Source organism: Scyliorhinus torazame, chromosome 7 (genome assembly GCF_047496885.1).
Source record: "Scyliorhinus torazame isolate Kashiwa2021f chromosome 7, sScyTor2.1, whole genome shotgun sequence".
NCBI lineage: Eukaryota > Metazoa > Chordata > Chondrichthyes > Carcharhiniformes > Scyliorhinidae > Scyliorhinus > Scyliorhinus torazame.
In genome coordinates, this window is record NC_092713.1 from 20947698 (window position 1) to 20961861 (window position 14164).

The following is a 14164-nucleotide window of genomic DNA, read 5'->3' on the forward strand; positions in this document are numbered from 1 at the left end:
TTTGAGGAATGAAGTGGGAAGATTTCAAGTTTTCAATTATTTACTAATCCATTGAAATCAACGTAATTTTTTTTTGCCAAGATTTGTGTACCTATTTGGCGCAATTTGTAGGGTAGGTTCTTGTTGTATTAATAATAACTTAATGAAAATAAGATAGCAAAGGAATGTTCTGATACATTTGTTGCTGATATTGCAAAGGACCATATCGATAAAAATATCAGCCATGATTGAATGGCGGAGCAGACTCGATGGGCCAAGTTGCCTAATTCTGCTCCTGTGTCTTGTGGTCTTATGATCCACTGGTGCCAATTGTTCCTCCTCCCATTTGATTTAAATCAGGAAGCCACCCATTCATTCCAAAAATTGAATGTGCACCTCTTTGAATAATTATTGAAATTTATCACGCGTACTTGCATCCGAGAAAGCTCGTGCTAAAGAAAGGCTACAAATGAGTTTAAAATGTCATGCAGCCTGCGCAAAGGAAGCAATCGGTTCCAGAGCAGTTACAATTCAATTAGTCGCACAGCATTAGAGCGGGAGATTGGTGAGAAAACGAGTTTCCAGTGACGGCAGGTAATGGCGCTTGGATGCACGGTTAGCGTTTTATCCAACCCACAGTGCTTCTAAACTGGGAACCGTGAGGGGGAGCCCAAGAGGTCCGTCAATATTCACAAGGGTGCTTGATTTCCTGCCTGTCTGAGGCACGCTAGCACAGTCCCCCCCAAGGATCCCTGTTACCCATAAATTCTGCGACAATAGGCTGCTGAACATCAGTATCATCTTTACGAAATATGTGCAGTAATATTTGCAAGTGCACTACTATCTGCCAGAGCTCTCCAAGAGGGCATGTGTGTTGATGGGCGATGACGAGGAATGTGCCAGTATTTGCAAGAAGTTTGCATTTCCAGAGGGTTGAACATACAGCAAAAGGTGAAAACCACAGGATTAAACCATAATAATCTCGATTGTCACAAGTGGGCTTACATTAACACTGCAGTGAAGTTACTGTGAAAAGCCTCGAGTCGCCACATTCCAGCGCCTGTTCAGGTACACTGAGGGAGAATTCAGAATGTCCAATTCACCTAACAAGCACGTCTTTCGGGCCTTGTGGGAGGAAACCGGAGCACCCGTGCACATCAGACATAAATGACACCTGGTGTCACAGTCACACAAGGTCTCCACTTTGTGCTGAATTTGAATGCCGTTTTTATATTCCGCACCCTGGCCAATCAATTCACAAACCCACATTGTTGCTTAAAGTGACAGTGCTGTGAATATCAAATTCATGGTTTATGTTATAGAGGTCATTTTTAGTTTGGGGGAGATTGCAGTTGTAAAGGCTAAGATTAATGCAAGTGCCGGGCTTTAGAGATTGCCTAAACACCCCAAGAAATGTCAGTTCAAAAGGTGGGCCCATGTTTGTTTCATAAAGTCAGAATAGAAGAGATAAAGACACAAAACAACAGGTGAACTGACCGAGCAAAAGAACAGGAGACGAGCAATGCTCACAACGAAGGGTATTCCAGAGAGATATTTATGTTCTGGGAGTTGAAGCTAAATTAGTTCAAAAGCATTCAGTAAACCTTCAGTAAACCTCCAAAATTTGTTTATAAAAAAAGTCAATTTAGCGCATCAGATCAAACAAGAGATTGTAAATGAGGGGTAATTAACCTAAAGGTCGGGTTGAAGACAGCCCAGAGCAGGCTATGCTGTCATGGAGATAGGGGAAGGTCTCTGGTTTCAATTTATCTGGGTATTTGCTGAGCGTTAACTGCAGCTTTGACTCGTGTGTGCTGTCATGTAGCTCGCTCCGAGAAGATAGTTAAAAGAAATGACAGTTAGACCTGCACTGGTAGGACGGCACGGTGGCGCAGTGGTTAGCACTGCTGCCTACGGCCCTGAGGACCCGGGTTCGATCCCGGTCCTGGGTCACTGTCCAGGTGGAGTTTGCACATTCTCCCCATGTCTGCGTGGGTCCCATCCCCACAACCCAAAGATGTGCAGGTTAGGTGGATTGGCCATGCTAAATTGCCCCATAATTGGAAAAAAATAATTGGGTACTCTAAGTTTAAAAAAAAAAGACCTGCACTGGAAGCAGAGTGAAAAAAAACTAACTTCATTCATTGTGTAGGATATGGCTGAGGCTTAATCTCAGTTAGAATTTTGTGAGGGACAGCAGCTTGAAAATTGCTTAGTTTGAAACTAGTGGAAAAATCTACAGTGGTCCTCATAGAGTCTTGTGCCAACAGAAACGGCAAGCAGATTAGCTTGGAAGTCTTGCAAATAACCAGAACAAGGGACTGAGGTATCCATAGTCAAAAGATGGTAAATTAAAGTTTTACCTCTGCGAATAGCTGGAGCAGCGGAGAATTCTCCAGGAGACTGGGGCATATTTATGGGTGGTCCCTACATAAGTAAATCATTTTTAAGATTAATGCCCCTTTAGCGGGAGATGGTGCTGCACTGGGAATGCGGGGTAACTTCATTGCAGTGTTAATGTAAGCCTACTTGTGACAATAAAGATTATTATTATTGCCCAGGACCACTGCCTGTGAGCCAGTGCCTGAAGCCTAATATAGCACAGCGCAGCGCTATCCAATTTCTAGCTGAAATGAAGTTAGTTGAGGATAAGGATTAGCCAGGATACTGGCAGAACTCTCTTTGTGAGATGTAAAAGATTCAAGGGTGATTCTTTTTACATTAACCGGAGAAGGAAAAACAGGGGGGGTCATTGTCATCTGGGAGACAATGCACTGCCCCTCACCGAGGTATCAGCCTAGATATTGTTGCTCAAATAGCTGGCATAGGATTTGAACCCACAACGTTTGTGTCTCAGAGGCAAGGTTATTAGCTACTAAACCAAGATTTTTGGTGAGGTTAACTCATTCATCTGTAGATGCAAGCAAATTTTGGACAACAGCGACATCCGTGGCACTGTATGGTGACCACGTTAATTAGTTGTATCTTGACTGAGGCTTTCATTATTAACTTAGAGGAATTCTTTATGACTACTTCCAGTTCTTGTGTGTAAAACTTAACTTCCTCAAACTCCTACCCCTTGCCCTCCCCACTCCTATTGTATACATTTACAATGGTAACTGTCAGTGTGAACTCTAATTGAGTGGTTGACACGACTATGTCATTGAGTTAGAGATGGTTGTGGAACTTGACTCTAATTGTCTGTTTACTCAGCAAACAGACCTCAGGGGGGAACCACTGCAAGGTCTCCCAATAAAAGTTGAATTGTTTTCCGCTATCAAAATGCAGCGAGTGGAGGACAGGTAGATCTGGCTGGGATTGTCTGTGCCGGTTGGCATCAGCCAATTTTGGCGACGTGAGCGGAAATACCACAAGAAGGCCAAAGTTGCGATTCATGTCGATGTAACCTCGTCCTCACCAACCTGCCTGCCGCAGATGCATCTGTCCATGACCGTGACCGCTGCACAGTCCCTGTGGAGACAAGGTCCGGTCTTCACACTGAGGGTACACTCCATTGTGTTGTGTGGCACTACCACCACGCTAAATGGGATGGATTTCAAACAGATCCAGCAACTCGAGACTGGGCATCCATGAGGCGCTGTGAGCCATCAGCGGCAGCAGAATTGTACTCGACCACAATCTGCAACCTCATGGCCCGGCGTATCCCCCACTCGACCATTACCACCCAGCCCTGGTTGTATAAAGACTGCAGGAGAACATGCCAGGAGCAACACCAGGCATACCTAAAAATAAGGTGTCAGCCTGGTGAAGCTACAACACAGGACTACTTGCATGCAACATAGGCAGCATATGATAGACAGAGCTCAGCGATCCCACAACCATGCATCAGATCTAAGCTCTGCAGTCCTGCCACATCCAGCTGTGAATGGTGGTGGACATTTAAACAACTCACTGGAGGAGGAGGCTCCACAAATATCCCCATCCTCAATGATGGAGGACCCAGCACATCTGGGATTAATCTATGATTAATTAATGATTACTCAAAAGATAAGGCTGAAGCATTCACAATAATCTTCAGCCAGAAGTGGCAAGTGGATGATGCATCATAGTCTCCTCCAGAGGTTCCCAGCATCACAGATGCCAGTCTGTGCTCCGGTTTCCTCCCACAGTCCAAAGATGTGCAGGTGAGGTGGATTGGCCATGCTAAATTGCCCCTAAGTGTCCGGGGGGGGGGTTAGGTGGTGTTACGGGGATAGGGTGGGGTGAGCTTTCGGAGGGTCAATGCAGACTCGATGGACCGAATGGCCTCCTTCGGCACTGTAGGGATTCTATGATGGATGGCATGCACGGTGGCGCAGTGGTTAGCACTGCTGCCTCACGGCGCTGAGGGCCCGGGTTCGATCCCGGCTCCGGGTTTGCACATTCTCCCCGTGTCTGCATGGGTCTCACCCCCACAACCCAAAGATGTAGGTAGGTGATTGGCCACGTTAAATTGCCCCTTAGTTGGGAAAAAAAAGAATTGGGTACATTAAATTTATTTTTAAAAAAGGGATTCTGTGATAGTCCCGCGCTATTTTGAAATTTCCCCGAGACATGAAAGATCAGGTGTTCCGTGGTGTCAGCATTAAATACGATCCAGATGGAAAACCCATTCACCTCATTTGCCTTTGTGCCAAAATTAAACTGACTTCCGTAAATACACATGGTCTACAGTTTGTGGGTGAGTGCTGTGTTGTCTGCTCTGCCCCACATTTGTGACCCACTGTCAACCTCTTCAAGACCCCAGGAACACCGCCTGACCTTGGATTTCGCAGGACCAAAACTCGTCAATTCACTGGCTGAAGGAGAGACTATGGAATGAATGTAAGTCTTGAGTATTTCCCCCCCCTCTGGAGATCAAACGATGGGTCAGCTGTGCCAGCTCAGCTTCCTGCCAACTCGGTCATCGGGTGTTTCCCAGCAAACACCTCCACAAGACAACGGATGTGCAATCGTACAGAGCAGTTGTTGCCACCAGGGGCGGGATTCTCTGATCCTGAGGCTCAGTGTTGACGCCGTCGTAAACGCCGTCGCGTTTTACGACGGCATCAAAAGGCCCCCAGGAGCAGCGATCCTGAGCCCTACAGGGGGCCAGCACGGCACTGGAGCGACTCACGCAGCTCCAGCTGCCGATATCGGCGTCAAACGGGCACCGCGGGTGCGCGCTGCAACCGGCACGGACTCGCTCTTGCGCGCTAATTTCCTTCTCCGCGCTGACCCTGACGCAACACAGGGGCCCGGCGCGGTGTAAAAGAGGCCCCTACCAGGAGAAGCCGGCCCGCCGATCGGTAGGACCTGATCGCGGGCCAGGCCACTGTGGAGGCCCCCCCACTCCCCCGGGGGGTTGAACCCCTACCCCCCCCCCCTACCCCCACCAGGCCGCCCCTCGCAGGGTGGACGCCGAGGTCCCGCCGGGTAAGACTACATGTGAAAGGCGCCGGCGGGACTCGGCCTATCTCAGCGGCCACTCGGCCCATCCTGCGTGGAGAATCGCCGGGAGGGTGGGGGCGCATAGAGCGGCCCCTGACCGGCGCCGCGCCGACCGCGCCGGTGCCAATGGCACCGATTCTCCGGACACCGCAGTGAATTGCGCCCGGCCAGGCGATTCTCCGGCCCGTGGTCAGAGAATCCCGCCCCAGATCACTGTGCTGCAGTGAGGCCTGGACTGTGCAGCACTGACACCGAAGAGCACAAGAGAAATTCCATCAGTAACGCCTGTGGTGATATACCTGTGGGCTTTATCACAGTTGGATGTTGTGTAACCTCCAACCAGCAGGTGGCGGTGCAGACACCCCATGCCGTCTCTAGACCAAGGTCATGTGACTTGTGACTCCGATATAAGGCGAGACACAATCGGCCATGTTCAGAAGAAGATTGAGAGGGTGATAAGACATACATGTGAATGGTCCGTGCTAGGTGCACGTTCCAGAGGAGTAGTTAGCAGACTCCATGATAATGTGATCTGTATCAGATCGCTATCTTACCACACGAGGCTCAATAATAGGTTCTGGTTTGGACAAGTCACAGTGTTTGGTGGATTCCTCCGTGAAGTACAAAAGACCAAACACAACAACGCCTTCGCCACATTGTTTGGATTTAATGGCCGAGGGGGGGGGGGGGCATCATGGGGGGGGGGAACCATCGTATAAACGTTAGTGTCCTCCGTGAAGGCAGCTCCACAAGCTTTCAGCCACTACTCCTGCTAAGTCAACTTCGATGGACTGGACGCTATGTCCAGATGACCAAAAACTGTTGCCCCCATCGGGTCTCGTTTTCTCTACTTTCAAATGGCCAGTGATAGATCATAAGACACCGGGGCAGAATTAGGCCACTCGGCCCATCGAGTCTGCTCCGCCATTCAATCATGGCTGATATTTTCTCATCCCCATTCTCCTGTCTTCTCCCCATAACCCCTGATCCCCTTATTAATCAAGAACCCATCTATCTCTGTCTTAAAGACACTCAGTGATTTGGCCTCCACAGCCTTCTGCGGCAAAGAGTTCCACAGATTCACCACCCTCTGGCTGAAGAAATTCCTCCTCATCTCAGTTTTAAAGGACCGTCCCTTTAGTCTGAGATTGTATCCTCTGCTTCTAGTCCATGGGAAATGCTTCGAAGACACTCTGAAGCTCTCCTTCAAGTGCAATGACATTGATCTTACTGCCTGGGAGGAGCTTACTACCAATTGTTCAAAACAGTGACAACTTGTTGTTTAAGTTGAGTCACACTTTCATCCCTGTGGTGAACGTATTGTACGAACCATTCACCACGTATCTTACTGTGTCACGCTGTTGCCCAAGTGGGTTCCACCTATGGACTATTGTACGATATTACATAGAATGTATCATGTTGGTGCCCTTGTGGGCTCCGCCCCTGGCTCCGCCCCCTTGAGGGGAGATATAAAGAGCAGCAGCCCTGTAGGCGGCTCTCACTAGCAAAGCAGTCGCAGGCAGGCACTGTTTTAGTCGATTAAAGCCACAGTTTACATAGAATAGAATAGAATGTACAGTGCAGAAGGAGGCCATTCGGCCCATCGAGTCTGTACTGGCTCTTGGAAAGAGCACCCTACCCAAGGTCAACACCGCCACCCTATCCCCATAACCCAGTAACACCACCCAACACTAAGGGCAATTTTGGACACTAAGGGCAATTTAGCATGGCCAATCCACCTAACCTGCACATCTTTGGACTGTGGGAGGAAACCGGAGCACCCGGAGGAAACCCACGCACACACGGGGAGGACGTGCAGACTCCGCACAGACAGTAACCCAAGCCGGAATCGAACCTGGGACCCTGGAGCTGTGAAGCAATTGTGCTATCCACAAGGCTACCGTGCTGCCCTCTGTTTCGCGTGAATTGATGGTCGCATCAATTTAATCGACTACAACACCGCAATGGAATCGGCCCTCAAACCTGACCGACTGGAACTCGACCCACAGGCCCTGGAGGCCAAAGGGATTTTTTCGCACTGGCTCCGCTGTTTCAAGGCCTACCTCACCGCCTCCTCCTCGCCTTCCGTCTTCGACGATCAGAAACTGAGCCTCCTCCACGCCCGGGTGAGCCATCGAATCTGTGTACAGCTCGAGGAAGCCTCCACATACGCGGACGCCCTTGCGATGCTGAAGCGTCTATACGTGAGGCCAGTGAATGAGGTGTATGCGCGGCATCTCCTCACCACTCGCCGCCAACGCCCCGGGGAATCGCTGGAGGAGTACCTACGCGACCTCAAAGTCCTCGCGCGAAGTTGCAACTACCAGGCAGCCACCTTGGACGCTATCTTCCTCGCCACCTGACACGTGCGACCGATGGGGGCAGCCTTCTTGGGACCACCCCATCACCTCCGACCACGCCGGCTATCCGCAACTCGGCGCGGTCACCCTCGACCAGTCGCGACTAAAACACCGCCGGAGCTCCATGATGACCGTCTGGGTCAATGGACACGAAACGCCTTGCCTGTTCGACTATGGGAGCACAGAGAGCTTCATTCACCCAGATACGGTAAGGCGCTGCTCAATCCAAATCTTCCCTGCACTTCAAACAATCTCCCTCGCTTCTGGATCGCACTCAGTGCAGATCCGGGGGTACACTGCCGCAAACCTTGTAATACAGGGCGCCGAGTACGCCAATTTTAAACTATATGTACTTCCTGACCTCTGCGCTCCTGTTGGGACTGGACTTCCAGTGCAACCTCAGGAGCCTAACCCTGAAGTTCGGCGGGCCCCAACCCCCACTCAGCGTATGTAGCCTCGCGACCCTCCCCCGCTCTTCGCAAATCTCACCGCCGACTGTAAGCCAGTCGCTACCAGAAGCAGGCGGTACAGCATCCAGGAGAGGACTTTAATCAGGTCCGAGGTCCAGCGACTCTTGCGGGAGGGATCATCGAGGCCAGAAATAGCCTCTGGAGAGCTCAGGTGGTGGTCGGCAGGACCGGGGAAAAGAACCGGATGGTTGTAGACTACAGCCAGACCATAAACCGGTACACGCACCTCGGTGCGTACCCCCTTCCCTGGATCGCAGACATGGTAAACCAGATCGCACACTACTGGGTGTTCTCCACCGTGGATCTGAAGTCTGCACACCACCAGCTCCCAATCCGCCCGGAGGACCGTCACTACACGGCCTTTGAGGCAGACGGCCGCCTCTTCCACTTCCTCCGGGTCCCCTTCGGCGTCACAAACGGGGTCTCGGTCTTCCAAAGAATGATGGACTGAATGGTGGACCAGTACGGGCTGCGGGCCACATTTCCATACTTGGACATCACCACCATCTGCGGCCACGACCAGCAGGACAACGACACCAACCTCCAGAAATTTCTCCAAACCGCCCAAGCCCTCAACCTCACTTATAACAAGGAGAAATGCATTTTCCGCACAACCAGACTAGCCATCCTCGGCTACATCGTGGAAAACGGGGTTCTAGGACCCGACCCCGACCGTATGCGCCCCCTCCTGCAACTCCCCCTCCCCCACTGCCCCAAGGCCCTGAAAAGGTGCCTCGGGTTCTTTTCCTATTACGCCCAGTGGGTCCCCAACTATGCGGACAAAGCCTGCCCACTAATCAAGGCCACCATCTTCCCACTGGCGGCTGATGCGCGCGGTGGACAAGTCCATCCCCTTCCAGGTGGAGAGCGATGCGTCAGAAGTCTCAGAAGTCGCCCTTGCCGCCATCCTTAACGAGGTGGCCAGGTGAGTAGTATTTTTTTCACGCCCCCTCAACGCCTCCGAAATCCGACACTCCTCGGTCAAAAAAGAAACCCAAGCCATCGTGGAAGCTGTACGGCACTGGAGGCACTACCTCGCTGGTAGGAGGTTTACCCTCCTCACCAACCAAAGGTTGGTAGCCTTCATGTTTGACAATACGCAGCGGGGCAAAATCAAGAACGATAAGATCTTGAGGTGGAAGATCGAACTCTCCACCTATAACTACGATATAGTATATCGTCCTGGGAAGCTCAACGAGCCCCCAAATGCCCTGTCCCGTGGCACGTGCGCCAGCGCGCAAGATGACCGACTCCGGGCCATCCACGATGACCTCTGCCACCCGGGGGTCACCCGGCTTCTCCACTACATCAAGACCCGCAACCTGCCCTACTCCACCGAGGAGGTCAGGGCCATGACCAGGGACTGCCAAATCTGCGCGGAGTGCAAGCTGCACTTCTAACGGATAAGGCCCATCTGATGAAGGCTACCCGGCCCTTTGAGCGCCTCAGTATCGACTTCAAAGGGCCCCTCCCCTCTACCAACCGCAACACGTATTTCCTCAACGTTGTTGACGAGTTCTCCCGCTTCCCCTTTGCAATCCCCTGTCCCGAAATGACCGCGGCCACTGTCATTAAGGCCCTGCATAGTGTCTTCACCTTGTTCGGTTTCCCCACTTACGTCCACAGTGACGGGGGCTCCTCGTTTATGAGCAACGAACTGCATCAGTACCTGCTCGGTAAGGGCATCGCCTCGAGCAGGACTACCAGTTACAACCCCCGGGGAAACGGACAGGTGGAGAGGGAGAACGCGACAGTCTGGAAGGCCGTCCTCCTGGCCCTGCGGTCTAGGAATCTCCCAATTTCCCACTGGCAGGAGGTCCTCCCCGACGCGCTCCCCTCCATTAGGTCCCTCCTTTGCACGGCCACGAACCAGACCCCTCATGACCGCCTGTTTGTGTTCCCCAGGAAATCCACCTCCGGGGTCTCGCTTCCATCCTGGCTGAAGACACCGGGGCCTGTCCTACTCCACAAACACGTCAGGGGCCATAAGTCCGACCCCCTGGCCGAGAGGGTCCAGCTCCTTCATAACAACCTCCATTACCACCGCAACTTCCCCCCCCCCAACCTACGCCGACCAGCGCCCCTGCCCCTACATGGCACCCGCACCCCCTCCTGCCCACCCCCCCCCCCCCTTCACCGACCTGCAGGAACAAAGCTCCAGAAGGCATACTCCCGGAGTCCACGTCTGTGCCCGCAACGGCAACTTCACTACCCATGCCCGTACGGATGAGTTTGACACCCGGGCCAGCTGCGAGATCAGAGCTTCGGCGATCACAGCGCACGATCAGGGCGCCGGACAGGCTGAACCTGTGAACCCTTCACCCCCACTGGACATCAATTTTTTAACAAGGGGTGAATGTGGTGAACATATTGTATTAACCATTCACCATGTATCTCACTGTATTGTATCATGATGTTGGCCATGTGGGCTCCACCTAAGGACCATTGTACGATATTACATAGAATGTATCATGTTGGTGCCCTTGTGGACTCCGCCCCTTGAGGGGAAGTATAAAGAGCAGCAGCCCTGTAGGCGGCTCTCACTAGCAGAGCAGTCGCAGGCAGGCACTGTTCTAGTCGATTAAACCCACAGTTTACATCCACTCTCTGTTTCGCGTGAATTGGTGGTCGCATCAATTCCCAACGTCTTAATGATAATTCTGTGATTCTGTGATAATGAAATGAAAATGAAATGAAAATTGCTTATTGTCACGAGTAGGCTTCAATGAAGTTACTGTGAAAAGCCCCTAGTCGCCACATTCCGGCGCCTGTTCGGGGAGGCTGGTACGGGAATTGAACCGTGCTGCTGGCCTGCCTTGGTCTACTTTAAAAGCCAGCGATTTAGCCCAGTGAGCTAAACCAGCCCCTTGTGCCCAAGTGGCAAAGAGGGACAGAAAAGGAAGCAAACCCTGCTCTCCAGATCCCACTACCTGGTGGGATGTCCAGCATCTTGTGCCCAATGATCTGCGGGTAGACAATCGGCATGTTAAGCCTCACAAAGAACGATGGCAGAACCTCTCAGCCCCGCGACGATGCTATCCTCCAATCGGGGAGACAAGTGGTGATGATCTTGTAGTGAGTCTGGATGGTACCGGGATGGTTCCACACTTCCTCCTTCCCCTGTTATTCAGTTCCTCTCCGTAACCCAGAGAGCAAAGGAAGGGAAGAGAGGGCGGTGGCATAGTGGTATTGTCACTGGACTGGTAACGCAGAGACCCAGGGTAATGCGCTGGGGACCCCGGTTCGAATCCCACCAGGGCTGATGGTGACATATGAATGTAATAAAAATCTGGAATGAAACCATTGCGGGTCGTTATAAAGACCCATCTGGTTAATGCCCTTGAAGGAAGGAAATTTGTCCCTCTTACCTGATCAGACCTAATTGTGACTCCAGACCCATCGCAATGTGGTGGGCTCTTAAACACCCATAGTTCAAGGGCAACTAGGAATGTGTCAGCCAACGATTCCACATCCCATGCCACTCGAAATTGCCCCTTAATTGCAAAAATAAATTTAAAACAAAAGAAAGCAATTTTCCTGTGTGCCGAATAAGATAAGTGACTCTCAATTCTTGCCAATGAATAATTTCAGGATTAATGAGAGAAATGAATTTCAACTGACTCCATTGTATTATTTATGTCCTCACAACTTTTATTGGCAACAGATTGTTATCTATCTCTTTCTGTGGATAATGTTTGTCCATTTTGTGCCAGTCAGATTGAGGGACATTGGACAGAGGGAGGCCTCTAGTTTCGGGATCTGACCGGGTATGAACCTAGGCCAGGCAGAGAAGGACTCTCTCTACCCTGCTCCTAAAACCATAAACCTTGGCCACAGCCTTTGGGGCGTGTGGGTGCCCCTATTGCACCAGAATGGCTTTCCCCCAACCCCCCCTCCCGTTTGGGCACCTCACCATTTATCCTGCCGCATCTTCCAAGCGAAGTCCTATCACGGCTGAATTAAAGGCGTGGTCTCTCGAAATTGATCTCTGCCAGGTCAGTCAATGATTATGGTTAATGACATTCCTTTGACTTACAATAACTTTTTAAAAGTTAGTGAATAGAGAAACTTCACACAGATGCAGCAGCCTATTCAACACTGATACACCGCTCTGACTTAAATTCCACCGGATTTGTGCAAGGAACTTTATTAACAGAAGCAAAACGTGACCGCTGGAGAAACTCATTCCCAAGCAGCCACGGGGACTCACCTGGCTTTCTGTGCCACATCGGTCTGGTTGCTCCCTTCTCTTCTCAGACCGGGTTTCTGATTAAGCACCTTCAGCCTTGCTTCACACCTAAAGAGAAATGAGATGTTACTTGTTGCTTCTTCAGCATTGGCTCCCATCACCAAGCTGCACAAAATGAACCAATTCAACCGGCCCAGGAGACCCTCATGCACTGTCAGGGGAATCCCAGCCGCGAGCCCAGTGGGAGAATCCCAGCCGCGAGCCCAGTGGGAGAATCCCAGCCGACGAGTTTCGGGGTCCACCACTCCTCTTTGAGAATTTTAACTCCGATTTCAAAATCTAGAAACCAATATCTGGAGAAGGTGTAACTGGCCATGAACCGTTGTTGTAAAACTCAACTGGTTCACCAATATCCTCCCGGGAAAGAAATCTGCCGTCCTAACCCGGTCTGGCCTACCGGTGACTCCAGACGCCACACCAATCCCGTTGACTTTTAACTCCCTATGAAGTGGCCAAGCAAGACACCTTTCATTTGTGTCAAACTGCTAGAAGCGCTTGAAGAAGCCGGTGGGCAGAGGGGGGAGCGGGGGGAGGAGGGGGAGGGGGGGAGAGGAGGGGGAGATGGGGAGAGGAGGAGGGGGGGGGTAAGAGGAGGTGGGGGAGAATAGGAGGAGGAGGAGGTGGGGGGAGGAGGAGGTGGGGGGAGGAGGAGGAGGAGGTGGGGAGAGGAGGAGGTGGGGGCAGAGGAGGAGGAGGAGGTGGGGGCAGAGGAGGAGGAGGAGGTGGGGGCAGAGGAGGAGGAGGTGGGGGGAGGAGGAGGAGGTGGGGGGAGGAGGAGGAGATGGGAGGAGAGGAGGAGGAGGTGGGGGGAGAGTAGGAGGAGGAGGAGGTGGTGGGAGAGGAGGAGGAGGAGGTGGTGGAGAGAGGAGGAGGAGGTGGGGGGGAGGAGGAGGAGGTGAGGGGAGAGGAGGAGAGGGGGGAGAGGAGGAGGAGGTGGGGAAGAGGAGGAGGTGGGGAGGAGGAGGAGGTGGGGGGAGAGGAGGAGGAGGAGGAGGTGGGGGAGAGGAGGAGGAGGAGGTGGGAGAGGAGGAGGAGGTGGGGGGAGAGGAGGAGGAGGAGGTGGGAGAGAGGAGGAGGAGGAGGTGGGGGGAGAGGAGGAGGAGGAGGTGGGGAGAGGAGGAGGAGGTGGGGGAGAGGAGGAGGAGGTGGGGGGAGGAGGAGGAGGAGGTGGGGGAGAGGAGGAGGTGGGGAGAGGAGGAGGAGGAGTGGGGGCAGAGGAGGAGGGGGAGGAGGTGGTGGGGGGAGGAGGAGGAGGAGGAGGTGGGGGCAGAGGAGGAGGAGGAGGAGGTGGTGGGGGAGGAGGAGGAGGTGGGGGGAGAGGAGGAGGTGGGGGGAGAGGAGGAGGAGGTGGGGGAGAGGAGGAGGAGGAGGTGGGGCGAGAGGAGGAGGAGGAGGAGGTGGGGGGAGAGTAGGAGGAGGAGGAGGTGGTGGGAGGAGGAGGAGGAGGTGGTGGGAGAGGAGGAGGAGGTGGGGGGGAGGAGGAGGAGGTGAGGGGAGAGGAGGAGGAGGGGGGAGAGGAGGAGGAGGTGGGGAAGAGGAGGAGGTGGGGAGGAGGAGGAGGTGGGGGTGAGGAGGAGGGAGGAGGAGGTGGGGGAGAGGAGGAGGAGGAGGTGGGGAGAGGTGGAGGAGGTGGGGGGAGAGGAGGAGGAGGAGGTGGGAGAGAGGAGGAGGAGGAG

The 14164-nt window shown here is 52.7% G+C and overlaps 1 protein-coding gene across 1 annotated transcript in view; it reads right to left on the reverse strand.

Moving 5' to 3' along the window:
* The window catches only part of nexn (nexilin (F actin binding protein)), a 91083-nt gene that overhangs the window by 46208 nt on the left and 30711 nt on the right, over window positions 1-14164 (reverse strand). The window contains exon 2 of the mRNA XM_072510405.1: window positions 12452-12536. The gene's annotated coding sequence lies outside the window, so the exon portion shown is untranslated. The remainder of the gene's footprint in view (window positions 1-12451; window positions 12537-14164) is intronic.